This window comes from Crocuta crocuta, unplaced genomic scaffold (genome assembly GCF_008692635.1).
Source record: "Crocuta crocuta isolate KB4526 unplaced genomic scaffold, BGI_CrCroc_1.0 scaffold41, whole genome shotgun sequence".
In the NCBI taxonomy this organism is placed as follows: Eukaryota; Metazoa; Chordata; class Mammalia; order Carnivora; family Hyaenidae; genus Crocuta; species Crocuta crocuta.
Genome location: NW_027529428.1, coordinates 11,691,832 through 11,719,323, shown reverse-complemented (window position 1 = coordinate 11,719,323; position 27,492 = coordinate 11,691,832). Strand labels below are relative to the sequence as shown.

The window sequence follows — 27,492 nt, the reverse complement described above, 5'->3', positions numbered from 1 at the left end:
AATATCCCAAATATATAAAGAACTTACACAATGCCAAAAAATTTTAATCTAATTTAAAAATTGGCTGAGGACCTGGACAGACACTTTTCCAAAAAAAAAAAAAATATACAGATGGCCAATAGACACATGAAAAGATGTCCAAGATCACTAATCATCAAGCAGTTGCAAATCAAAACCATAAAGAAATAATCACCTTACACCTGCTAGCTTGGCTAAAATCAAAAGGACAAATAACAAATATTGAGGAGGGTGTGGAGAAAAGAGAACCCCCATGCACTGTTGGTAGGAATGTAAGTTGGTGCAGCCACTGTGGAAAAGACATTGGAGGTTCCTCAAAAAATTTAAAATAGAAATGCCATATGATTCAATAATTCCTCTCCTGGGTATTTACCTCCCCCCCCCCAAAAAAAAGCCCAAATTTAAAAGGATATATGTACCTTTATGTTTATTGCAGCATTATTTACAATAGTCACGATATGGAAGCAACCCAAGTGTCCATCCATAGACAAATGAGCAAGGAAAATGTAATACACACACACACACATGCACGCACACATACATATACAGACATAGGAATATTACACAGCTATACAAATGGATGAGATTATGCCATTTGCAACAACATAGATGGACCTAGAGGGTATTATACTAAGTGAAATAAGTCAGACTGAAGAAGACAAATACCATATGATTTCTTCTTGTGTGGAATCTACAACCATGAAAAACAAAGCCAAAACCAAAACCAAAAACAAACTCACAAATAAACAAAAAGCATAACCAGACCGGTAAACACAGAGAACAAACTGATAGTTTCTAGAGGGAGAAAGATGGGGGATGGGCAAAATGAGTGAAGGGGAGAGGCGTGGGAACCAAAGGCACAACACAGGGAAGATAGCCAGGGGTGCTGTAAGAGCAATACATGAGGGCAGAGGGTAGCTACATTTGTGAGCTTCGTGTGATATTGAACATTGTCAGATCACTCTGATGTACATCTAAAACCAATGTAACATTGCGTGTCAACCACACTCAAATAAAAATTAATAATTTAAGTTAATGATTTTTTTAGAGAGAATGTAGGGTCCTCTGACACCTAGTGACAAATATTCTTGTTGTCTTCAGCATCCAGCTTAGCGGTTAGTTGGTGCTGGCTGGCTGGCGGAAGAAGTGAATACACTCGGCATGAGTTAGGCAGCCAGCCTGGAATAATAGAAGGCAACTTGACTCTAGAGGCAGCCAGACCTTGCCGCTCTGGGTTTCTGGGACCCTCTGCTTCTACATCTGTAGTGCAGGAGCGATGATCCCTCTTTGGGAGGTTGGATGAAAATTGGAGATAATGTACTGAAGCATCTGGTATGCTAATTAGCATTGATAATTTGGTTGCTATTTTTATTATCATCATCTCAGGCTCCACACTTGGTGTCTTTGGCTCTCATCCATCTTCGAAATCACCCAGTTGGGGCTTCATCCTGCCCCCTCTTGTGGCCAGCTGGTCATCTCCTGGTTGGGTCATGTCACTCATCTCTTGCCAGTCCCTGCTCAACCCTCCACTGCAGCCCACAAACACACCCTCAACCTTCAGACCCTATTTCCCGAAATAAGCCAGATTACTTGAAAATTGTTTCCTGTCTAGAACTCTTTTTCTTTTTTTTAATTTTTTTAAACATCTTTTCATTTTTGAGGAAGAGATAGAGTGTGAATGGGGGAGGGGCAGAGAGAGAGGGAGGGGATCACAGAATCTGAAGCAGGCTCCAGGGTCTGAGCTGTCAGCACAGAGCCCAATGCGGGGCTCGAACCCACGAGTGGTGAGATCATGACCTGAGCCGAAGTCGGACGCTTAACTGACTGAGCCACCCAGGTGCCCCAAACCCTCTCTTCTTCTTTCTCCACCTTCTCATCTTTCAAGGATGGGTGACATTTAGGAGGCCCAACATGTGAATCTTGGTTGAAAAGAAGGAAGTATAGCTACTGTAGCCTGATTTCCCATCTTATTTGCCAAAGGTGCTACCGCAGGCTTCCTGGTTACCTAAGATATTTTCATGGTAAGTGACTCTCTGCATATAGTCCTATTAGGTTTGATTCTTTTTTCAGATCCTTCCTTATAACGCTGTGTTTCAGAGCCCAGAGTTACAGTGGGAAAGAATTTTCCTTCTGGGAAACAGGAGGTCTTCCCCATTCATCTGGGGGAATTATGATTCTGTGAGTCATACCCTTTGTTAACGTGAGACACATCAATGGTGAATTCATTTGGTGTACCACACCTGCTCACAATAAGCAAATAGGTGTAAAGCTTTATGAGCCTAAGAAATGCACTGACGGTTGGTATACACCGAAGATGTAGTCACGTGAGAAACCTCTCGCATGGATTATTAAGCTTATGAGTGAAGCAGAGCGGTGGTCCAGGAAAGGAGTCCACCAGGCAGCAGTGTGAGTAGGAAGTTCTCTCTTCTATCCCTGTAGAGACAAAAGTGATTCTGCATGTGTTGCCTTCTTGTGGAGAAAAGTTTGTAACTCCTCCAGTAAGCAAACTCCCTTTTTCTTTAGAATGGTAACAGGAACCATGCCAGTAAGAGGGAAATTAAGTGGCAGTATGTGAACTGACTATCTAACAGGGAACTCGAGCCCTCTTCTCCCACTGGTCTTCCACAACATTGTGGCCATTTACCCTGCAGGCAGGGGATTTTGAGCCTCTTCTTGAGGGGAATCTGGCCGGCCCAGAAGGAATGGCTCTAAGCTGCTAGCATAAGTCTCCCCAAAAATGCTTGTGACAAAGCCCTAGAGAGATGCTCAGAGTTAGCAAGTCCTATCCATGCTCTTAGAGATTCTGGACAGCATTTCAACTCCCCATTCCTCCTCATGAGCACACAGCCAAGATTCCCAGACAGCTTAGGAAGGCCTCCAACAATCAGATGAACAAATAAAAGCATAACGAGAAAGGCACAAGCTATTCAGGGAGAAGAAAACTTCATCTCCATAAACCGTAATAAATATCCACAGAGAGAGGAGATAATGCATCCACGAAATCAGAACACGATGCTGTAACAAAGGAGAATTTACAAAACAAAGAGAGCTTTTGAAAAAAAAGAGCTTTTAATAGCAGAAACGAAGATCATTCAAAAGAGGGAATAGAAGGTAAAGCTGAGAAAATCTCTCAGACGGTAAAGCAAAATGACAGAGAAAAAGATAAGAAAATAATGGAGCAGCCCCAAAAAGTCCATGCTTAAATAATAGAGGATTTTGTGGTCGAAAACACATGGTAGGCAAAATCATTGATGAAGTAATTCAATAAACATGACAAACATTAGGTTTACCTATGAGATGGGCTCTGCCAGGTCAAAGAACTCATTGCAGAACGAACAAGGGATAGACCCACCCCAAACCACATCATTGTAAGTTTCCAGTGACACTGGAAACAAATGTAGAACTTCCAAGGTCCAGAGAGGGAAAACAGGCCATCCACAGAGGAGCAGCAGGCAGAACGGATTTAGACTTGTCAATGGCAACATTCGAATCAAGAAAGTGGAGCCATTCCTCCAAAATTCCACCAAAAAATGGCTCTGGACTGGAATCCCACCGAAAAATGGCTCTGCACTGGAATCCCACCGAAAAATGGCTCTGCACTGGAATCCCACCCTCAATCCAACTCTCTTTGTATGTGAGGGTAGAATAAAGATGCTCTCTCGAAGGCGTGATCTCAAGATGTTCACCTCCCACGTATGCCCCACCAAACGGGGGAGTACTCCATGGAAAAAAGTATAGAAAAGGTGAGATCCAGAAAACAGAAGGTCCAACACAGCAAAGGGGTGTAAGCACTGTCCAGAAGCATATGGCAGAGAGGGAGCTCGAGGGGACAGTCCTGCAGAGAGGTACAGGGCAGCCAGTCCGGATGGAGCACTGTGGTAGAGATCAGCAAGATGGTTGCTGCACTGTCCTGTCTTTAACTAAAGGGGACATTTCTGGGTGAAACTCAATTCTTATCTCCACTTGGCCTGTCTCCCCGCCCTCCCCTGCTTCCTGGGTCTGCGGGCACACCTATAACTCACCAACAGATGTGATGTGATCTGTTTTGCCCTATTCTTTTTTTCAAATTGTGGTGAAATACCTATAATATAAGGTTTACCTAGTTAATTTAAAAAATTTGAACCCTTTTAAATGTGCAGTTCAGTAGTGTTAAGTCCATTCGTGGGGTTGTGTAACCAATCTCCAGAACTCTTCATTTTGGAAAACTGAAACTCTGTACCCGTTCAGTAACACCCCATCCCCGCCCCACACACATACACACCCTCAGCCCCTGGAAGCATATTTGCACTTTCTATCTATATGAATTTGACTATGCTCCTCATAAAAGTGGAATTATATAATATTTGTCTTTTATGACCGATTGTTATTTCCCTTAACGTAATGTCCTTAGGGTTCAGCCATATTAGAATTGGAATTGGAATTTCCTTCCTTTTTAAGGCTGAATAATATTCCACTATATATACAAAGCACATTTGTTTCTTCATTTATCCACTGATGGACATTTAGGTTGGTTCCACCTTTCAGCATTATGAACACTACTTCCATGAACATGGGCATAGAAATATCTCTCTGAGACCCTGCTTTCAATTCTATGGAGTATATATATATATACACAGAAGCAGAATTGCTAGATCATATGGTAAGTCTCTTTTTTTCTGGTTATGATGAGATACTATTGACATATAACATCATGTAAGTGTAAAACATAAAAGGTATTGATTTGATATGCATACATACTGCAGAATGATGCCTAGTGTTAGCTAACACCTGCATCACATCACATAGTTACCACTTCTTTTTTGAGATGAGACATTTAAGATCTACTCTCTTAGCAGCTTTCAAGTATAAAATACAGTCTTATTAACAATAATCACTGTGCTGTATATTAGATCTCCAGGACTTATTCATCCTATAACCAGAGTTTGCTCCTTTTGACCAACACCTTCCCATCCTCCCACCCCTTCGCCCCTGACAACCATTATTCTAGTCTGCATTTCTATGAGCTTGGCATTTTTAGATTCACATATAAATGACACCACTTATTTGTCTCTCTTCATCTAACTTCACTTAGCATGATGCCACCAAGGCCCATCCATGTTGTTCCCAAAGGCAAGATATCCTTCTTTCTTATGGCAGACTAATATTCCATTGTGTGTGTGTGTGTGTGTGTGTGTGTGTGTGTGTGTGTGTATGTATCACGTCTTCTTTATCCATTCATCTCTTGACAGGTTCTTTCCATATCTTGGCTGCAATAAACAAGAGTGCAAGTATCTCTTCCAGGTCCTGATTTCATTTCCTTTGGATAAATACCCCAAATTAGAACAGCTGGATCATATGACATTTCTATTTTTAATTTTTTGAGGGACCTCCATACTGTTTTCCATGGTGGTGGCACCCATGGACATTCCCACCTATGGTGCACAAGGTTTCAACTTCTCCACATCCTTGTCAATGCTTAGTAGCCATCCTAATGGGTGTGAGGTGCTATCGCAGCATGGTTTACCCTGCTGGGGAGAGCTGGGGGAATCCATTGTGAACTCAGAAGACATTAGAGATCACAGTCTTTGACCACATTTCTAGTAGACATCAAGTGTCTGGACGATTCTACAATACTCCAGACACCCCAACTGTGGTGATCTGGATTGAGTTCACACAAAATGTCCATTTGTCAAGTGGGACTTGGGAATCCTCATGTAACACCGAACTTTGCTCATGACTCAAAGGATACAAGCAAGCAAAAGGCACAAACAGAACATTCCTTTCCTGCAGGGTCCTCAAACCACCAGCTGCCAAAAGGTGTCCCTTCTGCATTAGGACACATTTTGATGTCTGATTAGCAGATGAGTTTTAAGACATGTATGCGACTGCTCTCAAAGGCAGCTGCATCTGTTTGGAGCCTCTTGGTTTTTTAATCCACTAACTATGCAGGTAGGAAATGCTTACCTGCATACCCCCATTCTCTAGGTGGCCACACCCCCCCTTAATCCAAAAATTACATGTTTATTTACAACACCCAATCTAAACAGAGCTAGTCATTTCTATTGAAAACATCTTATACATACACTTTCCCCATATCTTTCTCCTCCTAAATATCACTGTGGGATTACAGGGAGGTCTGGCTGAGGCATCTCAGGGAAGGGGTGAGTTACTGGCCTGTGCTAGCCTTTTCTCTCCCACTTCATCCCAGGACTCAGATATAACCTTGCCTCCTGACTTCCCTCCTAGTCACTTCCATGCACGCCCAGGAACTTGCCCGCAGACTCTGGCTCCAGGACTCCATAGCTCATCCTCTCCTGAAGCTTCCATCCCATAGAGGTAAGAGCACCCTGTCCTTAACACAGTGAGCCTTGTGCTCACTACTCAGCATTTTAAAATGAAACCATATTTTGTTTAGATACATACATAAATGTGTGAAATCTGTAAAGAACAGCAAAGGACTGATTAACCCAAAGGAAGGTAAATGTTTACTTCAAAGGTGGGAGGCAGGGGTATGATTAGGGAAGGATGTACAGGAAGGATTTTTTTAAAGTTTATTTATATTGAGTGAGAGAGAGAGAGAGAGAGAGAGAGAGAGAGAGAGAACATGCAGGAGGGGCAGAGAGAGAATCCCAGGCAGGCTCTGCACCATCAGGGCCATCAGCACCGTCAGCGCAGAGCCTGATACGGACTTGAACTCACGAACCTTGAGATCATGACCTGAGCCAAAATCAAGAGTCAGAGGCTCAACTGATTGAGCCACCCAGGCACCTATGCACAGGAGGCTTTTTTATTCTCCTCAATACATGATACATTTTATAGTAAAAAATGATTGAATTAATTATAATATCCAGGCGATATTTCAGTAGGGAGAAGGCATATCAGTGAATTAGTATGGAAGCAAGCCTATCACTTTGACATGCATGTTCTCTGACATGTTCCCAAAAGTCACCATAGGATGGCGGGGGTGGGATGAAGGAAAAACCCTAATCCAGAAAAAGGCAGGGCCCCTGAGATCCTAACATTCTGCTCTACCTACCACCAGAGCTGTGCTTCAGAGGACAAGTCACTTACTCTCTCTTATCATCAGTTTGCTCATCTGTAAAATGGGATACTAATAGTGGAGAATAGGGCTCAGCTGCTGCCTTCATGGACCTAGAGATCGTTGGGACAGAGAGGCAAATACATGTAGGCTGTACAGGTACTAGAATGGGGAAAAGCAAGAGGTTCAATGGAAGCAGAGAAAAAGGATCTCTACTATTTGAAAATAAGGTGGTGCCATATGTTAAATATATGCTCTATGATTTTTAAGGGAAGTTCTGTACTTTAGGGTTTAAATAGGGTGCTATAGAAATTCTATATTGCAAAACATAGATAAAGGATCACTCTTGCTTCCTACCCCCACACGTCCTCATACTCGCCTAAATTACAGTACTTTTCATTTTGCAGTGAGTTGATTCGCGTGTTTGTCTCTCTCACTGGATCGTGGCCTCCCGACAGCCGGGATTTGTCTTACTCCTCTCTGTATCAGAGATGTTTGACATACACACTACTGTTTCTCAAGGACTGAGAATCAAGTGTCGCCTCTTTATCATGACCTCTCCCTACCTCCAGTCCCTCTTGGTCTCTCTCGGTCACGCCAAGCCTATTTTCACTCAGGGCCTTTGCACTTGCTGGGGACTCGCCTGGAGTGCTCTTGCCTTATTTTGTTCAGCTCAGCTTACACGTTGTCTCCTAGCACCTTTTTTTCTGTCTTCCCAGCTGTCCCCTCTGCCCTATTATCTTGATTTATTTTCTCCAAAGCATTTGTACTGCCTGTAATTAGATGATGTATTTACCTTTTATTTGTGGTCTCACTCGTCCACTAGAGGAGTGCAGGGACCTCCAGTGTTGTCTTGTCGTTTCTGCTGTATCTCCATTAGTTAAGCTATTGTCTAGCATACAGTAGGTACTCAATAAATTTTTTGAATAAGCAAATTAATGGACAGGTATTCTATAAATATTCCTATAACTGAGATGAATAACATCTTCCTGAAGAATTCTGCAGTGAAGAAAATGGACTCAAGATAGTATGCTAATATAGTGCCCGACACATAGGAAGGACTCAATAAATATTTATCCACCGAGTGAATATACAGAATACATAAATAGCTCTTGCAAACCAATTTAAAAGACCCAAAACCGATCTATAAATTAGCAAAGGAAGAACTTTGACAACTAATGGGTTTAGCAAGGTTGCAGGATTCAAGGTCAGGATACAAAAATCAATTGTATTTTGGGCCACCTGGGTGGCTCAGAAGGTTAAGCGTCTGACTCTTGATCTCAGCTCAGGTGTTGATCTCAGGGTCGTGAGTTCAAGCCCTGCATTGGGCTGGGCATGAAGCCTACTTAAAAAGAAAAAAAAAAGTCAATTGTATTTCTCTATACGGGCAATGAACACTTGGAAAGCGACTATTTTAAAAAGTCCCAGTTACAAATTGCACAAAGCCTCCAAAAAAATACTTAGGTATAAATCTAAAACTACAGGTGCAGGATCTGTGTAATGGAAACCGGAAAACACTGACAAAATATAGAACTGATTAGGTTGAAAGACACATACCCTGTTCATTGATAAGTGTCTGTTCTCCCTAAATTGGTCTACACATTCAACAAAATCCTAATCACTATCTCAGGAGGATATTTTTATAGATATCAACAAGCTGATTCTAAAAATGGTGTGAAAAAGCAAAGGAATTAGAATAGTCAATACACTTCTGAAAAAGAGGAAGAAGTTTGAGGAGTCATGCCACCTGATTTCAAGAGTTGCTATAAAGAGCCAGTAATCAAGACAGTGTGGTATTGGCAAAATGATAGACATATAGATGAGTGAAATGGAACACAGAGCCCAGAAACTGACCCATATATTACTGATCAACTGATTGTTACAGAGATGCAAAGGCAACAGAGAAAGATAGACTTTTCAATAAATAGTAATTGAACTGGACATCCATGTGCAAAAATATGAACCTTGACCTAAGGCCTACACTGTATACAAAAATTAATTAAAAATACATCATAAAGGAGCACCTGACTGGCTCATTTGGTAGAGCATGTGATGTTTGATCTTGGGATTGTGAGTTCCCACTCCACTTTAGGAGTAGAGATTACTTAAATTAAAATATTTTTTAACTTAAAAAATAAAAATATATCATAGGCCTAACTGTAAACCTAAAATCATAAAACTTCTAGAAGATAACATACCAAAAAAAAAAAAATGAAATCCTTGTGACTTGGGGTTCTAGGAAGATTTCTTAGCCATGTTACCAGAAATATGATCCACAAAAGAACAAGCTGATGAATTTGAACATTGTCAAAATTAAGAACTTCTGCTCTGCAAAAGGCACCTCAGAGAATGAAAAGACAACCTATAGACTTGGAGAAAACATTTGCAAATCACGTATCCAACACAGGACTTAGATCCATGATGTACAAAGAGTTCACAAAACTCAATAATAAGAGAACAAAACCCAATTTTTAAAAGAGCCAAAAGATTTGAATAGACACTTTATCCAAGAGGATACATGTATGGTGACAGGTGGTAACCACATATAACATGGTGAGCATTTTGTGATGGATAGAAGTGTCAACATCACTATGAGTACACCCAAAGCTAATGTAACATTGTATGTCAATTCTCCTTCAATTAAAAACATCTTTTTTAATTTGGAAAAGAAACAATCGCTATTAAAAAAGAAGATATATGGATGGAAAGTAGTCACATGAAGAGATGCCTCTCACCATTATTTGTTATGAAAATGTAAATTGAAACTACAATGAAATATAGTTTTATATGCACCAGATTGTAAATATATATGTTTGATAGCTCCAAATGGTGTGGAAGATGGGGAGAAACTGGTAGTCTCAGGCCCTATTAGGAAGCATGTCAGTTAGAATAATTTCTTTAGCTTGCAATTTGGTACAATTAGGAGGAGGATTCATATACCCCAGGACCCATCAATTCTGGTCCTAGACAGATTGAGAAAAAACACTTGAATTTGTGCACAAGAACGGTGGACAAGAAAGTTTGGGACAGCATTTTGTAGTAATGGGAGAAATGTAGGAAATGTCCAACAGGAGAGTATATAAATTGTGGTTTGGTCATACAATGGGATATCATATTGCGGGAGTTAGCAAGCTATAGCTCTTGGGTCCAATCCAACCCTAATGCCTGTATGTGTAAGTAAACCTTTATTGAAACCCAGCCACCCATTCCTTAAAGTGTTGACTCTGGCTGCTTTCATATAACAGTGGCATTGTGAAGTGCTTGCAACAGAGACTGTATGGTCCACAAAGTCTAAAATATTAACCGTCTGGCTTTTATAAGAAGTTTGTTGGTGCTCGCTTTATACAGCAATGCAAAGAGATGAATCAGAGATACATACATTGTATCAGTCAGAGTTTGCCCACAGAAACAGAACCAGCGGGAACCAGAGAGAGACATATGGTAAGAGCTCTATTGCAAGAAATTGGCTCAGGCAACTGTGGACCTGGCCAGGCAAGTCTGAAATCCACAGCATACATCATCAGGAAGGACAGACCGGAACGGCAGTACATGAGCTGAGCTCAAGCCGCTGTCCACAAATGGAATTTCTTCCTCTTGAGAGAAGCCTCAGCTCTGCTCTTAATGCCTTCAACCAATCGCATCAGGTCCACCCAAATTATCTAGGATAATCTCCTTTACTTAAAGACAATTGATTATGGACTTTAAATCACATCTATAAGATACCTGCCTAATAACACGTAGGTGAGTGTTTCATTGAATAACTGGGGAATGGAGCCTAGCCAAACTGACACATAAAACTAACCAACACATGTATCAACAAAGAAAATCTTGTAAATAGAATGCTGAGCAATGACAACAAAAAGTTGTCACATGATATGTCAGGTATGGGTAACCTTTACATAAAAGCTTAAAACAAGCAAACAAGAGAACAAAGTTGATAGATACACGGGTGTATAAAACCATGTGGAGCAATGATAAATGACTACTTGTTTTTAAACATTTAAAAAAAATTTTTTTAATGTTTTATTTTTGAGAGAGAGAGAGACAGCATGAGCAGAGGAGGGTCAGAGAGAGAGGGAGACACAGAATCTGAAGCAGGCTCCAGGCTCTGAGCTAGCTGTCAGCACAGAGCCCGAAGTGGGGCTTAAACCCACGAACCATGAGATCATGACCTGAGCCGAAGTCGGATGCCTAACCAACTGAGCCACCCAGGCGCCCCTTTAAACATTTTTTTAATGGTCATTTATTTTTGAGAGAGAGAGAGAGAGAGCACAAGCAATGGAGAGGCAGAGATAGAGAGGGAGACACAGAATCTGAAGCTGGCTTCAGGCTCTGAGCTGTCATCACAGAGCCTGATGTGGGGTTCAAACCCACAAACCATGAGATCATGACCTGAGCCGAAGTTGGATGTTCATTTGACTAAGTCACCCAGGTGCCCTGATAAACAGCTACTTTTGATCCTAATTGCCACCGGGAGCGGGGTGTGGGGTGTGGGGGGGGTGGTGAGAAGCAAAGAAATGGAATCAGGCATGGGTGTACTATATCTGGTTTTTTTTTTAAAGGCATAACCCTCCAAAGCAAGTAAGGCTTAAAAAAAAAAATCTTACTAAGTTTGATCCTGCTATTGCAATTGTTTATTGTATTATTGTTTTTTAAAAATTCTTTTTAATGTTTATTTCTGAGAGAGACACAGCATGAGGGGGTAGGGGCAGAGAGAGAGGGAGACACAGAGGCTGAAGGAGGCTCCAGGCTCTGAGCTGTCAGCACAGAGCCCGATGCAGGAATCAAACTCACCGACCGTGAGATCATGACCTGAGCCAAAGTTGGATGCTTAACCTGCTGAGCCACCAGGCACCCCTATTGTATTATTGTTAATACTTGTGTATGTGTTTGCAATCTTTCACAATATATTTTTTTTAAATCATAATGATTGCCCTTCTTCAGACAAGCCTGAAAAGCATGTTCACACTGGATAGTCAAGTTTGAATTAGAACCCCGCTGGATAAGATCAGAGAGTTGAAGCTTCTTCTTTTCCCCTAAATGCCAGATACACCTTTGGTGGCTGCTTTGGGGTGTTTATTTTTTTCATCGATCAGTGTTTCAGGGAATGAGCTTCACCTCCTGGGAGCTAAGTCCTGAAAATCATGGTGTTCATCGTGCTCTAAGCCTGTGCCCAACCGAGAGCACAGAGCAGGGTGTGAGTCATTCTTACTGGAGCACTGACCTTGGCCGACCTCTGCAGTGGCAAGGTCTGTAGCCAAACAGAACTCCTGACTTAAGGAACTAGAGATAAAAAGTCGGGTGGCCAGTCACATGGCACGTGGCCCCTGTTGGAATGAGACTTGTCACACTTCCCAGGGGGCTCTCAGCAGGACCTGCCCACACATTCACAAACTAAGGCTCAGAGTGCTGAGGGTTCTTCCTGAATGTCAGATGACTTCTGATTTCATAAGTGCTTTCAATTTTTTTATGTGTATTTATTTTTGAGAGAGACAGAGAGAGATTGAGCATGAGCAGGGGAGGGGCAGAGAGTGGGGGAGACACAAATCTGAAGCAGGCTCCAGATTCTGAGCTGTCAACACAGAACCCGATCTAGGGCTCGAACACCCGAACTGCGAGTGGTTTTATGCACAGACCCACAGAACACAACCTGCAACACACCTGCAGAAATGCATCAACTGACGTTTCATACGGCACATCCACATAAGTCTTTTTGTGAAAACTGGCTCTGTTTTTACGATGACAAAGAATTCATATCTTTGCAGAAATTCAGAAAATCTGAAAAAGCAAGGGAGAAGAAAATAAAAGTCTCCCACAAATATCTTGGTACTGCGGTAGTGGTAGTCTTTGTTTTTCTTTGTCATATGTATATATATTTTCCTACAATGAAGTCATCCTTTGCATATTGATTATTGATCATCGATGGTGTGCCAGACTTTCTTCTGGATGCTAGCGATATATAAATGAACAAAACAATCAAAGCGTCCTTGCTCTCAAGGAGCTAAGAGTGAGAAGGGGTTGGCCAACCACAAACAAGTAAATGCATTAAGACACAAGAGAAATGTGGATAATTTGGGGTGTGATGAAAAAAATAACACCAGATGACACTGCAGAACTTATAATGCACTGTTCTAAGCCCTTTACCTCATATGTATTATTACATTGAGTAAAATGCTTGTACCTGTGGGCGCACACACTTTAGCCGGAAGGTGGTTACCGTAAATCTTGGAGTACCATGGGCAGAAAAATTCTCTTGAAGGAGATGACAGGAGTAGAGGTGCACATGAACAGAAGTTGATAGCCTGGCGGTTAGGAGACTTGGGGAGGGCGCAAGAAGTTCAAGTTCCCTGAGGATAAAATAGTGTAGCATGTTTGTGAAACAGAAGGCTCAAGACAAGAATGGCTGGAATTTGGAGAAGCAAGGGACAGAGCTGTCAGCAGTAACACCAAAGGCTGTAGCGCCTGCATTATTGGTTGCTACATAGAAGCCACTCACCAGTACTTCTTCCTACCTGAGAGCCTATCCCTTGCTATCAATGGTGATGATGCCAGATATATTTTTTTCAAGCCTCCTTTGTAGCGAGATTGCCAGTCTTAGAGTATCATCTTGGTCCTTAAATTTTCTCTCTAATGACCGCAGGATGGCTGCCTCTGTTTTCCGACTAGAGTTTGCTTCAGTCTGGGTTTTTCTGATTGAATCCTCATGATGTACTTTAACACAGCCCTCCATTCTCTGTATTTCCTATAAAGTTGCAAACCTCAACACGTGTAATCCTTACAACAACTAAATGAGACAGGGCTATTAATGTCCCCACCTTACAGGAGGAATAAACTGAGGCACAGAAAGGTTCCATTCCAAAGGTCCTAGAGTCAGTGTTTGAATCCAAGCAGATGCTTTTAGCCTGTATACTGAACACAAAGAAATATATCATAAAGACATGAAGGCAAGTCCCACGGTTGAGCATTCTCTGGGAACAGATCACTGGCTGGCTTGTAAGCCTAGAAATCAATTAACTCAATTAGCAACAGTTACTGAGTACCTGTAGTGTGTGCTGGGCTAAGCTGTGGGATACAAAGGTGGACAAGATGTTGCTAAAGATGATGAGGGCTGACAGGCTGACCGAACCCCATGCTAGGTGCTGTGGGTACAGTGATGATCGTCACAAAGTGAATTTCATGATGGCACTCATTCTTAAGGAAGATAAACAGTGTGTTAAATGCTGTCATGGGGATTGTGGAGTGCTGTGCAGTCCAATCCAGGGTCACGTGTGGCTATTTAATTACAATTCAATAAAATTTACAATTTAGTCCCTCAGTTGCACTGGCCACTTTTTTTTTTTAAACATTTTTTATTTTCAAGGTTCTCAGAATCCATTGCCACATTTCCCCCCAAAGAGTCTTGCCAATTACTACACGCATTAGCAATTCACTATAAAAAGTGCCTGCCGCAAGCTGGTCCCTGGGAATACATGGCAAGTCCTCATGTAAATTCCAGTTTCTCCACATCCTTGCCAGCATTGAGTTTTCTTCTTTTCTTCTTCTTATTTTTAATATGATTTAAAGTCAAATTGGCTAACATACAGTGTATACAGTGTGCTCTTGGTTTTTGGGGTAGATTCCTGTGGTTCATCGCTTACATACAACACCCAGTGCTCTTCCCAGCAGGTGCCCTCCTCAATGCCCATCACCCATTTTGCCCTCTCCCCCACCCCTCCTATCAACCTTCAGTTTGTTCTCTGTATTTAAGAGTCTCTTATGGTTTGCTGGATCCCTCTCTGTTTGTAACTATTTTTCCCCCTTCTCCTTCCCCATGATCTTCTGTTACATTTCTCAAGATCCACATATGGGTAAAAATATATGATATCTGTCCTTCTCTGACTGACTTATCTCACTCAACATAATACCTTCCACTTCCATCCATGTTGCTGCAAATGGCAGGATTTCATTCTTTCTCATTGCCAAGTAGTATTCCATTGTATATATAAACCATGTCTTCTTTATCCATTCGTCAGTTGATGGACATTTAGACTTTTCCCATAATTTGGCTATTGAAAGCGCTACTATAACTGTTGGGATACATGTGCCCCTATGAATCAGCTCTCCTGTATCCTTTGGATAAGTTCCGAGTAGTGCTTTGCTGGGTATAGGATAGTTCTATTTTCAATTTTTTGAGGTAACTCCACACTGTTTTCCAGAGGGGCTGTACCAGTTTACTTTCCCACCAACAGTGCAAGAGGGTTCTCATTTCTCCACATCCTTGCCAGCATCTGTTTCCTGAGTTGTTCATTTTAGCCACTCTGACAGGTGTGAGGTGGTATCTCAGTGTGACTTTGATTTGTATTTCCCTGATGATGAGTGATGTTGAGCATCTTTTCATGTGTCTGTTGGCCATCTGGATGTTTCCTTTGGAAAAATGTCTATTCATGTCTTCTGCCCATTTCTTCACTGGATTATTTGTTTTTTGGGGTGTTGTGTTTGGTGAGTTCTTTACAGATTTTGGATACTAACCCTTATGTGATACATCATTTGCAAACATCTTTTCCCATTCCATCAGTTGCCTTTTAGTTTTGTTGACTATTTCCTTCACTGTGCACTGGCCACTTTGAAAGTGCCTTAGTTTTGTTAAGGGTATGTTCTTTGAAAAATGAACAAATCTGCTTTATTGAGATTAATTTATATGCCATTCAGTTCACGCATTTCAGATGTGTAAATTGATGGTTTTGGGGATAATCACAGAGTTCTACATCCGTCATTGCTATCAACTTCAGAACATTTTCTTCCTCCTCTCCCCAAATCTAGCATCAATTAGTATTCATTCCTCATTTCCCCACTAAGTCCGCCACTCTCTAGCTCCCGGCAACCAATAACCCACTTTCTGTCTCTATAGATTTGCCCATCTAAACATTTCCTAGAAATACAATCAAACAATGTGGCCTTTTGTAACTGGCTGTTTTCAGTTAGCATAAGGTTCATCCATGGAGTAGCGTGTATCAGCACTTCATTCCTTTTTACTGTTGAATAATACTCCATTATAAGGATAGATTGCATTTTGTTCATCCATTCATCAGTTGATGGAGATTTGGGGTGTTTTCACTTTGTGACTCTTGTGAATAATGCTGCTTGGAGCATTTGCATATAAGCTTTTGTGAGGATGTGTTCTTTCATTTCTCTTAGATGTACACCTAACCGTGAAATTGCCGGGTCATAGGGTAACTCTGTGTTTAATCTTTTGAGGAACTCTCAGACTCTTTTCCAAAGTGGTTGTGCCTTTTAATATTCCCACCAGCAACGTATATGGGCTCCAGTTTCTCCCCATCCTTATTAACACCTGTTATTATGTTTTCTGATTCTAGCCAGCCTAGTGGGTGTGAAGTAGCTCATTTTGGGTTTGATTTACATTTTTCTAATGGCTAGTAAAATTGAGTATTTATTCATGTGCTTATGAGCCATTTGTATATCTTCTTTGAAAAAAAGAGTTATTCTGATCCTCTGCCCTGTGCATATGTTATTTTGAGCCAAAAATATAGTACAAAATGTTTTATTTTTCAAATTCTTTTTTACATTTATTTAGTTCTGAGAGACAGAGCACAAATGAGGAAGGGGCAGAGAGAGAGGGACACACAGAATCTGAAGCAAGCTCCAGGCTCTGAGCTGTCAATACAGAGCCTGATGCGGTGCTCGAACCCACAAATCATGCTATTATGACCTGAGTGGAAGTCAGACACTTAACCGACTGAGCCACCCAGGCATCCCTAGTATAAAATGTTTTAAAGCGTAGTGAGCGAATACTAAATGCTGGGGATGGTAGTCTCTGGGTAAAGAAAATTGAGTCGGTTTTTTTGCTTTTCTCAATTTTTAAAATACACATAACCTTTTGTCATTGTCAAATACTAATATTTTCCCCAATTCTTTATCTTTCCTGATGTGAAAAAGTAGCACAAGATTTTTTTTAAGTAGAAACAATATTAATCTGAAGGTCACAGTAGCTAACGTTTTAGCAGATTTCCCTCCAGGACATTTTTCTAGACTTTCTGTACTTTAATGAGGTTGTAGTATGCGTGCAAGTTCAAATTATGCCTTTTGTTCTAATCATATCATAAATGAGCTCTTGCATATTGAATGAACCCCTTTAACTGTGTCTTCTGAAAGTCTCTAGGGGGAAAAGAAAGCCATGGTATTTCTCTTGGTGTGCAGAATGGTCCTGAGAAAGCGCTTCTCTCTTACACTCATTACTTTAAAATGAAGGGGACAAAAATTAAGTCACACATGAACACACACAGTATCCTCCAACCCTTGGAAACCACAAGCCCAGGAGAGCTAGGGGAGCATGGTGCCTGTCCTTTGCTTCATTCTGACTCTCCCCCCTGCTTTCACATAGGGAAGGACAGAGAGGAGCCTTACACTGTCTGAGCGAGCTGGGCGACTATCCAAACTCTTCTAACTACTGTCTTCATGGCGTGGCTTTGCTTTTTGATTTACAGTGTTTGTAAATCCCCACAATGCTCTAAACTCCCATATTTTTTCCTTAAGGGGTATTTGTGCTAGAAAAAATGACATTCCTTCCGCTGGCCCCATCGTCTCTGTCAGAAAATCACCTGTGGCATCAGGACAGGCTGACTGCAGATAGAGCTGTGCTTCTTTTTGCCTTTTTTTTCCCCTCCCAAAGGCTCCAAGGATTCCAGTCACAGTAGCTTCAAATNAACTCTTCTAACTACTGTCTTCATGGCGTGGCTTTGCTTTTTGATTTACAGTGTTTGTAAATCCCCACAATGCTCTAAACTCCCATATTTTTTCCTTAAGGGGTATTTGTGCTAGAAAAAATGACATTCCTTCCGCTGGCCCCATCGTCTCTGTCAGAAAATCACCTGTGGCATCAGGACAGGCTGACTGCAGATAGAGCTGTGCTTCTTTTCGCCTTTTTTTTCCCTCCCAAAGGCTCCAAGGATTCCAGTCACAGTAGCTTCAAACGCTGATTGCACAGATTCCATTTTCTCCTGTGATAATGGAATCAATAGCCCTCTTGACTAGAAGACACTTCCACCCTTGCTTCAAGTGTTCGATTCTCTGTAATGATAAAAGCTGTTGGCTCTTTACCGTCCCGCGTATGTCCACAAACACTTCCCAGACAGCAGTGCCGTCCCCAAAACCACCCATAACTTAGGCTGCTTCCAGTCTAAACATTCAGGGGAAACACCAAGATACAAGCATAGAAGAATAAATCTGATGGCTGAAGGCTCCTCCCTCAGCTTCCGATCATAACTGTGTGAGAATAAGCTTAAGATGAAGTAATGTCTTTGATTTAGCACATCCGGGAGAGAATATAGTGGCCCCTCTCCTTCCCAGGCATGGTGCTGAAACATATTTTTCCAGGCTTTTTGGTGGTGGGTGGAATGAAGGCCCAAGTTCTGACCAGTAGAATGTGGGTGGATGTGGTTGATCCCTGGCATCTTAAATCCTTTGCTCTCTCTTCTAATTCAGTAGGGATTTGGGAAGCCACCTGTTGAACATCAGGGTGCCACAAGATAGAAAGACCCAGGGTCCCTGAAGGACTGCGGAAGCCAACCCAACCCTACCACCAGACCATGTTGAACAGAGGCATGAATGAGAAATGAACCTTTATTGTATTCATCCACGTTAATTGTATCTTAGAGCAGTCGGCATACCCTGCTTCATAGATTTCCTTTTTCTATCCCTCATCGCAGCGAAATATTCCAGGTTGCTGGGACAGCTTGTGGACCATGCGTTGAAAGAGATGTCTGAGCAAGAGTTCCTATTTTGGGGCGCCTGGGTGGCTTAGTCGGTTAAGCATCCGACTTTTGCTTAGGTCATGATCTCGCGGTTCGTGGGTTTGAGCCCCGTGTCGGGCTCTGTGCTGACTGCCAGCTCAGAGCCTGGAGCCTGCTTCAGTCTGTGACTCCCTCTCTCTCTGACCCTTCCCTGCTCACGCTGTCTCTCTCTCTCCGAGAAATAAATAAAACATTAAAAAAAAAAAGAGTACCTATTTTGCTAGCAAAGCATTCACAAGTCGCCCAGAGGAGAGGCTAGCCAGTAAGGGTCTGCCTCAATGGTTCCAAGTTAGGGACACCCCTACATGTGTTCAGAAATAAAAGGAAAAACTAAGGTTGTCTTCCTGCTGTGCTCTCACAGTGAGGTGTCATAGAGTCCTTGAGACATCTTAATGCGGCTTCACCAGTTGACTCAAGTTGACTCTCCCTTCGCCTCAACAAGTATTTATGGTGCAGTTAGCACCATGCACACCATCTCGCCTCAGAAAGCAAATCTGAGAAATTCAAGAGTTGGCCCTGGGAGCTGCCCCTCCATACAGGGGGGGACCTCACGTGGCCCATTGTAAGTGAGCTATGGGGGGGACCTTACATGGCCCATTGTAAGCGAGCTACGAGTGGGGGGGGACCACACGTGGCCCATTGCAAGCGAGCTACGAGTGGGGGGGACCACACGTGGCCCATTGTAAGCGAGCTACGAGTGGGGGGGGACCACACGTGGCCCATTGTAAGCAAGCTACGAGTGGGGGAACCACACGTGGCCCATTGTAAGTGAGCTGCAGGAAGGTGTCAGCTATGCCAATGTCTCCAGTGGGTGGCTATTGTATTTAGGGAGCTCAAGCGTCTCCGTGTTATTCATTCCCTTCCCTTCCCAGGAGATTCCATTATTTCTTGGTACTCTTTCTAGACCTGTCACCCTTTTGTCATGACCTATTTGGTGTCACATATGTTCCCTGTTGATAGAATTGTTTTTTAATGTTTCAAGGAGGTCAAAAACAAACAGTATTTCACAAGTTAGGACAAAGAAGGCTTTGGCTTGAATGAACTTTTGCTTCGTCACGAAGAACCCAGGGCCTGTCCCTGTGCTGGGGATAAGATGACAGCCCTGGGTTTTACTCCTGTTTCCACAGTTGGATCTTCTGACTTTTGCAACACACGGTTTCTCAGGGCGTAAGAGTTGCAGTGCAGTTTGAGAAGTCTGGAGTAACACCACTGACATATTTCAGCCTCTTTTCCCTACTTCAAGCTTTTACCCCTTTTTTAAAAAAAGTTTATTCCTTTATTTTGAGAGAGAAAGAGAGAGAGAGCAAGTGGGAGAGGAGCAGAGAGAGGGGGGACAGAGGATCCAAAGCGGGCTCTGTGCTGAGAGCAGACAGCCCGATGTGGGCTCGAACTCACAAACCCTGAGATAGTGAGCTGAGCTGAAGGCAGATGCTTAACTAACTGAGCTACTCCGGTGCTCCCCCTGCCCCACTTCAAGCTTTTAAACCAGCCTCTCCAACCAAAAGGTTTCCTACTCTTTTATGAAGACCTTGACCTTCAGGTTCCCAAAAAGCCAGGCTCAGACTCGATGCACCAAATGTGTGTATACATTTTACGTGCCTTTACACTGCTTTCTGAAGTGCTACATGGTGTTCTGTGCTGCTTTCCCCCTTCTGTTCTTCTCCTTCATTCTCCCCTCCATTCGGACACTCTCTCATTTTTCTTGTTCACTCTTGCAATCAACGCCGTTAAATCTATGCTGCTTTTTTTTTGCAACTTCTGGGCAAAGTGAATATTCACCTAAAAAGCTACCCATGTGAGTCTCGTGCTAACAAGACAAAGATGCCAAGAAGAAAAGGAGTAAGTGAACTCCACAGAAAACAGATTGTTCAGGTTGGTGGAAACTAGGGGTTTTAATGGCTGGTGCATTTTTTTTTTAATGCAAAGACAACTGAGCATGAAAGTTTTTCTTTATCTCAGGGTTTCCCCCCACCCCAGCACAAAACTTTAATTGGTAACCATGCTCTTTTGGGAGTTATTCATGTGCACATGTTTTTCGCGTGACTATAATCTCAGTGTGTATCATTTTCTATTTCGGTATGGATGTGTTAGGGAAACCTTTCTCGGCTCTTTTTCACATTGCTTCGTTGAGCCACCTGATGTTCCCGAGAACTTTTCTCGGGGCAGACCTGTATGCCTGCTAACAGCTGGCCTCGCCTTTTTGTTATGTTTTTTTTTACTGAAGACCAAACGTCAGCTCTTCTTGAGGGGAGCTAGGATGGTACCAACCTCTGGGCAGAGAATAAGAAGTTAAATAGGTCGTGCTGGTAGAGCGGCATGTGTTCTACCTAAGGAAACAAAGCTAGGAAAAAAGGACAGAGCAATGGGAATTGCTTGAGGTACACGCGTACTTCCTGCGAAGGGTTCCGAGTCCTGACTATTTGCCCCGCTCCAGGCTCGGCACTGAATGTGCGACAGAAGATGTCTAATGATCAGAGACTGTTAGGCTTACCGGTGACCTTTCTGAGCCTCCTGTCTCGCATGCTCAGGATACAGACCGGGAATCTCCACCCAGGTGAGGATGCGGACCTCACTGTTGCAGGGAAAGGGCTGCTGTGAGAAAGCAGCCTGAGAGGAAGGAGGCACAGGAGATGGATGGGGTTGAGGAAGCAATGATGCAACAGAAAAAGAGAACCAAACTCCAGGACAGGGAAGACGGTACAGGAGAGAAAGAAGAAAGGGGATTGGGGGTGAGGTGTCCAAGCCTTTGCTAACCTTAAGAGCACACTCAAAGTTACAGAGCAGACGTTCCCCAGGGGAAATTGGTCCCCTGAAAAGAGCATCTCAAATTGTACAGGGGAGTCAGTGAAGCATTTGGCTCGTCTGCTTAGAAATGAAGTGTCTAGGAAAAGAAGGCAACGTGATGTTAAGATGATCCTTCAGAAGTTGTGAAGGCTGCAGGCTCTACTTTTCTACTGTCTGATACCCATCAGGGCTATGCATGCCTTTCATGCGGATTCTTGATGGATTCTTCTAGTTGGAGAATTAATGGCAGACGAAATTGCTAAATCTACCCATAGCTGATCAATGCTTCACAGATTCCCTCTGGCAACTCCTTTCTGAATCTCCTTAGATATCACTGATGAAAAAGTTGAATAGGCATTAGTGACCTAGAAGAACACAAACTCCCTCATTTCATACAAAGGTCCAGAAAGGATTTGCAACTAGTCCCAAATCCCTGTAGCTTAGAAGAATGTATCTAATGTGGCACATCAATCACCCTAAAACTTAGTGGGCAGGATAGCCTCACCGAAATGGCTGTGACCAGGTCTCTTTATCCCTGTACGTACATACTATCCCTCAAATCAAAATGTAGAGTGTATTTCTTTCCCCTCTGCTTGAAGCTGGTTGTTCTTGTGGCTGTTTTAACCAATAGAAAGAAGCAGAAGTAGTATTCTAGAACTTCCAAGCTCAGTACTAATGTTCCAGTTCCTCCCTCTTGGAAGCCAGCTGCTTCCAAGATCAGATCAGATGTCTGATCCCCTTGCTGAAAGGACCACATGCGTTGGAAGCCACATGGAAAGAGATGGGGTGGGGGTGGGGGCGCAGATGGAAGTGCCTGATGTGTGAGTGAAGCCTTCTGGGACCTTCCAGTTCAGCCCTGCTGCCAGCAGCTAGCTATTGCAGCCAAGGGAGTGACATTAGCCAGTGCCCAGGTGACTCATAGAATCATGAGCAATAGTAAATAGAGGCTTTGGTTTTGGGGGGTTTGTCATGCAGCACTGGAGGACTGAAGCGACGGCTGAAAATAGGCACCACACATTATTTCTCACGGACCTGTGAGTCGGGGGGTGGTTCTGCAGATCTGGACCGAGCCTGGCCAGCCTCATCTGGACCGGCCTCGGCCCCTGCAGTCTACGGAGGGCTTGCTGGTCAGGGAGGGCTTCGGCCGTGATGGCTCATCTCTGTAGCACAGGGTATTTTATCCGTTAGTGGGCTTGTCTCCTGGTGATGGCAGAATGCCACGAACAAGAGCAAAAATGCACAGACTTTTTAAAAAATAAACTTTTCAGGGGCGCCTGGGGGGCTCAGTCGGTTGACCATCCGACTTCGGCTCAGGTCATGATCTTACAGTTCGTGGGTTCGTGCTCCGCATCAGGCTCTGTGCTGACAGCTCAGAGCCTGGAGCCTCCTTCAGATTCTGTGTCTCCCTCTCTCTCTGTCCCTCTCTCGCTCGTACTTTGTCTCCTCTAGGATAAACATTAAAAAAATTTTTTTTAAATAAAAAATTAACTTTCAAGAACAGTTTTAGATTCACCAAAGAATTGAGGGGAAGGCACATGATTTCTTGGGTCTTCCCTGCCCCCACACATGCTGAGCCTCCTCCAATGTATCAACATCCGCCACCAGAGGGGCCCCTTTGCTACAATCGGCGGACCTACGTTGCCACATCATTATCAGCCAAAGGTCACAGTTTACATTAGGAAGTGGTGGTGTACAGTTTATGGTTTCGGACAAATGTATAATGATGGGAAATGTACCATTGTATTATCAGTACAGAGTAGCCTCACTGCCCTAGGAACCCTCCGTGCTCTACCTCTTCAAACCTCCCCGCTCTGGAAAACCACTCATCTTTCTCCTCTCTCCATAGTTTTGCCTTTTCCAGAATGCTGTATAATCAGAATCAAACAATAGGTAGGCTTTTCAGATTGGCTTCTTTCACTTAGCAATATGTATTTAAATTTCCTCTTCTCCTAGCTGGATAGCTCATTTCTTTTTAGCATTAAACAACATTCCATTGTCTGAATGTACCAGCTCGTTTATCTATTCATCTACTAAAGAGCCTCTTGGTTACTACCAAATTTTGTCCAAATTATGACAAAAACTCCTAAAAACTCTGTGTATATGTTTGTTTTGTGTGTGTGTGTGTGTGTGTGTGTGTGTGTGTGTGTGTTTGTTTTGGAAGATCCTTTTTTTTTTTTTTTATTGTTAAGTTGGCTAACATACAGTGTATATAGTGTGCTCTTGGTTTTGGGGGTAGATTCCCATGATACATTGCTTATATACAACACCCAGTGCTCATCCCAATAAGTGCCCTCCTCAGTGCCCATCACCCACTTTCCCCTCTCCCCTCCCCGCCTCCAACCCTCAGTTTGTTTCTGTATTCGAGAATCTCTTATAGTTCGTCTCCCTCCCTCTCTGTTTGTTAATGATTTTCCCCCTTCCGTTCCCCCATGGTCTTCTGTTAAGTTTCTCAAGTTCCACATGAGTGAAAACATTTATCTTCCTCTGATTTATTTCACTTAGCATAATACCCTCCAGTTCCATCTATGTTGGTGCAAATGGCAGGATTTCATTTTTTTTTAAATATTTTTATTTATTTCTAGGAGAGAGAGAGACAGCGTGAGCAGGGGAAGGTCAGAGAGAGAGGGAGTCACAGACTCTGAAACAGGCTCCAGGCTCTGAGCTGGCAGTCAGCACAGAGCCCGACGCGGGGCTCGAACCCACCAACCGCGAGATCATGACCTAAGCGAAAGTCGGACGCTTAACCGACTAAGCCACCCAGGCGCCCCGGCAGGATTTCATTCTTATTGCCAAGTGGTATTCCATTGTATTTATAACCCACATCTTCTTTATCCATTCATCAGTTGACAGACATTTAGGCTCTATCCATAATTTGGCTATTGTTGAAAGCGCTGCTATAAACATTGGGGTCCATGTGCCCCTATGCATCAGCACTCCTATATCCTTTGGATAAATACCTAGTAGTACTATTGCTGGGTTGTAGGGTTATTCTATTTTCAATTTTTTGAGGAACCTCCATACTGTTGTGTAGGTGTTTGTATGGAACTACGTTTTCAGCGCCTTTGGGTAAGGACCAAGGAATGTGACTGCTGGATCGTATAGAAAGAATGTGGGGGCGCCTGGGTGGCTTAGTCGGTTAAGCGTCCGACTTTCGCTTAGGTCATGATCTCACGGTTCGCGGGTTCGAGCCCCGCGTCGGGCTCTGTGCTGACTGCCAGCTCGGAGCCTGGAGCCTGTTTCAGTCTGTGACTCCCTCTCTCTCTGACCCTCCCCTGCTCAAGCTGTCTCTCTCTCTCTCCTAGAAATAAATAAAAAACATTAAAAAAAAAAAAAAAGAAAGAAAGAAAGAATGTGTTTTGGGGCACCTGGGTGGCTCAGGCCGTTAAGCGTCAGCCTTCGGCTCAGGGCATGATCTCGCGGTTTGTGGGTTCCAGCCCCTAGTCAGGCTCTGTGCTGACAGCTCAGAGCCTGGAGTCGATTTCAGATTCTGTGTCTGCCTCTCTCTCTGCCCCTCTCCTGCTTGCGCGCACTCTCTCTCTGTCTCAAAAATAAATAAACATTTAAAAGTTTTTTAAAAAGAAAGAGTGTGTTTTATTTTGTAACAAACTATCCACTGTCTTTGAAAGTGGCCGTGCTGCTCTCCGTTCCCACTGAGAGTTTGTGTTGTTTCACATCCTCACCAGTATTTGGTACCATTAGTGTTCTTCCGTCAGAAATTCTAATAGGTACGTAGAGCTATCTCATTATTTTTTTAAAAATAGTTTTTATTTATTTCTAGGAGAGGGAGAGGGGGAGGGAGAGAGAGAGAGAGAGAGAGAGAGAGAGAGAGAGAGAGAGAGAGAGAGAGACAGCGTGAGCAGGGGAGGGCCAGAGAGAGAGGGAGACACAGAATCCAAAGCAGACTCCGGGCTCGGAGCTGTCAGCACAGAGCCCCATAGGGCTCGGACCCATGATCATGACCTGGATGCTTGTTTAACCTACTGAGCCACCCAGGCACCCCATTAAGAGTGAGTTTTCTAAACAGCCAGTGGGCAGTCTGCTTTGTGACTTCTCTCAGGAAACCTAAGTCTGTTGGCATCTATGCCCGACAGAAGGGAGGCAGTCTCGTACTGGGAAAGGAGGGCTGTGTGTACACAGGTATGCATGCGTCTGTATGTAATGTGTGTTCCCCTCTGATCCACTGTGCTTTCAGTCTGGTTTTACCTGTTTTCTCCTCCCCTGCATTCCCAGGAAATGCTGAAAAATGACTTTGCATTTGCATTTCCCACTCTGGGAAGCAGCTCTGTTTTCCACTCCCTGGATTTCAGATCGGCCAGAGGAGCAGAGAAGGGAAGACCAGGATTAACACTCCCAGACCCCAGCCAGCCTGGTATTTACAGCGGGGTGGTGCTGCCCCCTGTGCAAGGATTCACTGCAGGCACATGAAGGTCCTTGGATCTTTCTCCAGAGCCCCCTCTAGCAGCCTCAAACTGAACTTTGTTAATCCAGGGTCTCTGCTATTTCCTGTTCAGGAATTCAGAGTCAAGGAACCAGTGTTCTGGCTCTTGGGTCAGTCAATGTCTTTGGATCTTAGTTTTCTCTTCTGTAACGGGATCGAAGTGAACTAGCCCTGTGATTCTGCTCTGAGCTGCGAAGAGTGTGGGATGCCAAGATAAGACCAGGACGAAGTCCAAGGCTCCCCAACACGGGATACCCTAAAACTCCCAGGAATGGCCAGACACATCTAGAAGAGGTAGGCTGGAAACGCAGTCCAAGAAATAAATCGATATCTGCATTACCAAGGAATGACTGCGCTCCATTCCCAGCTGATATGAAAACCATTAGGAACTTACCCAAAGAAGGGGGTGATCTCGGTGCAAGAAGATTTCATAACCAAAAAGAGATGTTCGTTTGCTGAGAGCTTAGGAAGTATTCTTCCAATCAGAAATTCACTGTGACTCGTTAAGCCAGGGATATCTGAGGAAAGGGACCATGAAGTGCTCTTCCTCAAACAGAATGTATCCCACGTTTTGCATCAGTGTTTTGTTTTTGTTTTTACACAGATAAGGAAGGAAATGATGAGGGTGGGAACCACCACTAGCTTCCATTCATCTGGGAAAGATCTCGTGCGTACCTTTCGGTTCCTATTAAGTCAATTTAGCTATCGTTCGCAAGACAGCGTTTTTCCAAAGAGCCCGTAGACCTGTCCCCTACCCTGTCTTCTCTCCCCGACATCTGGTGACATTGCAGGTGCCCCCACGCACACTCCGCGCCATCCAGGAGATTTAGCCCCTTCTCGCACCACAGCCCATTCGCTCTTGACCTCTTGACGTCCCTCCAGCCTGTTCTCTCCCGTGACCCCCTCGCCAACCTACCCTACCTGTTGGGTAGGTCTTACTTCCTGGGAACTCCTGCTGTCACTGGAAGGGGAGACACCGTCGCCTTGGAGTCCCAGCTGTCCCTTCCTGGGGCAGGGTGCACCTGGGCTTAAACGCCAGCTTCGCGGCGCGCACAGTCCAGCGGCGAGGCGACCGGGCGCTGCGGGGTTCAGCGGCCTGAGCGGGGGGGAGGGGGGGGATGACCTATCCCAANGGGGAAGCAACTACATCCCGATAACTTGCAGACTGTGGCGCAACTGGTCTCGACAGCAGAGGCGCCCGAATGCTGCCCGGGTGAGGTAAGTTTCCTGCGCGTCCCCGGTCCCTCCTCCCTAGACCCTCCTCCGGGGCTGGGGTGGGGGAGGTGGGCTCTGCGCCCAGATGGACCCTGGAGGTCTGTGTGCGTTAGCACTTTGTCGGCGTGGTGCCGGGGGTAGGGTGGAGGTTGCGCGTGGCCACCGAAGCGGGACCTTCATTCCGCTGGGGCCACGGCTGCGCGCTCCCCACGAGCACCCACCAGCTCACCGCC

The 27,492-nt window shown here is 43.8% G+C and overlaps 1 protein-coding gene and 1 pseudogene across 1 annotated transcript in view; both read left to right on the top strand.

The window, feature by feature from the left end:
- Positions 1-27,492, top strand: part of LOC144227607 (uncharacterized) — a 55,212-nt pseudogene that overhangs the window by 25,987 nt on the left and 1,733 nt on the right.
- The window catches only part of PIP5K1B (phosphatidylinositol-4-phosphate 5-kinase type 1 beta), a 307,134-nt gene continuing 306,819 nt past the window's right edge, over positions 27,178-27,492 (top strand). The window contains exon 1 of the mRNA XM_077759415.1: positions 27,178-27,262. The gene's annotated coding sequence lies outside the window, so the exon portion shown is untranslated. The remainder of the gene's footprint in view (positions 27,263-27,492) is intronic.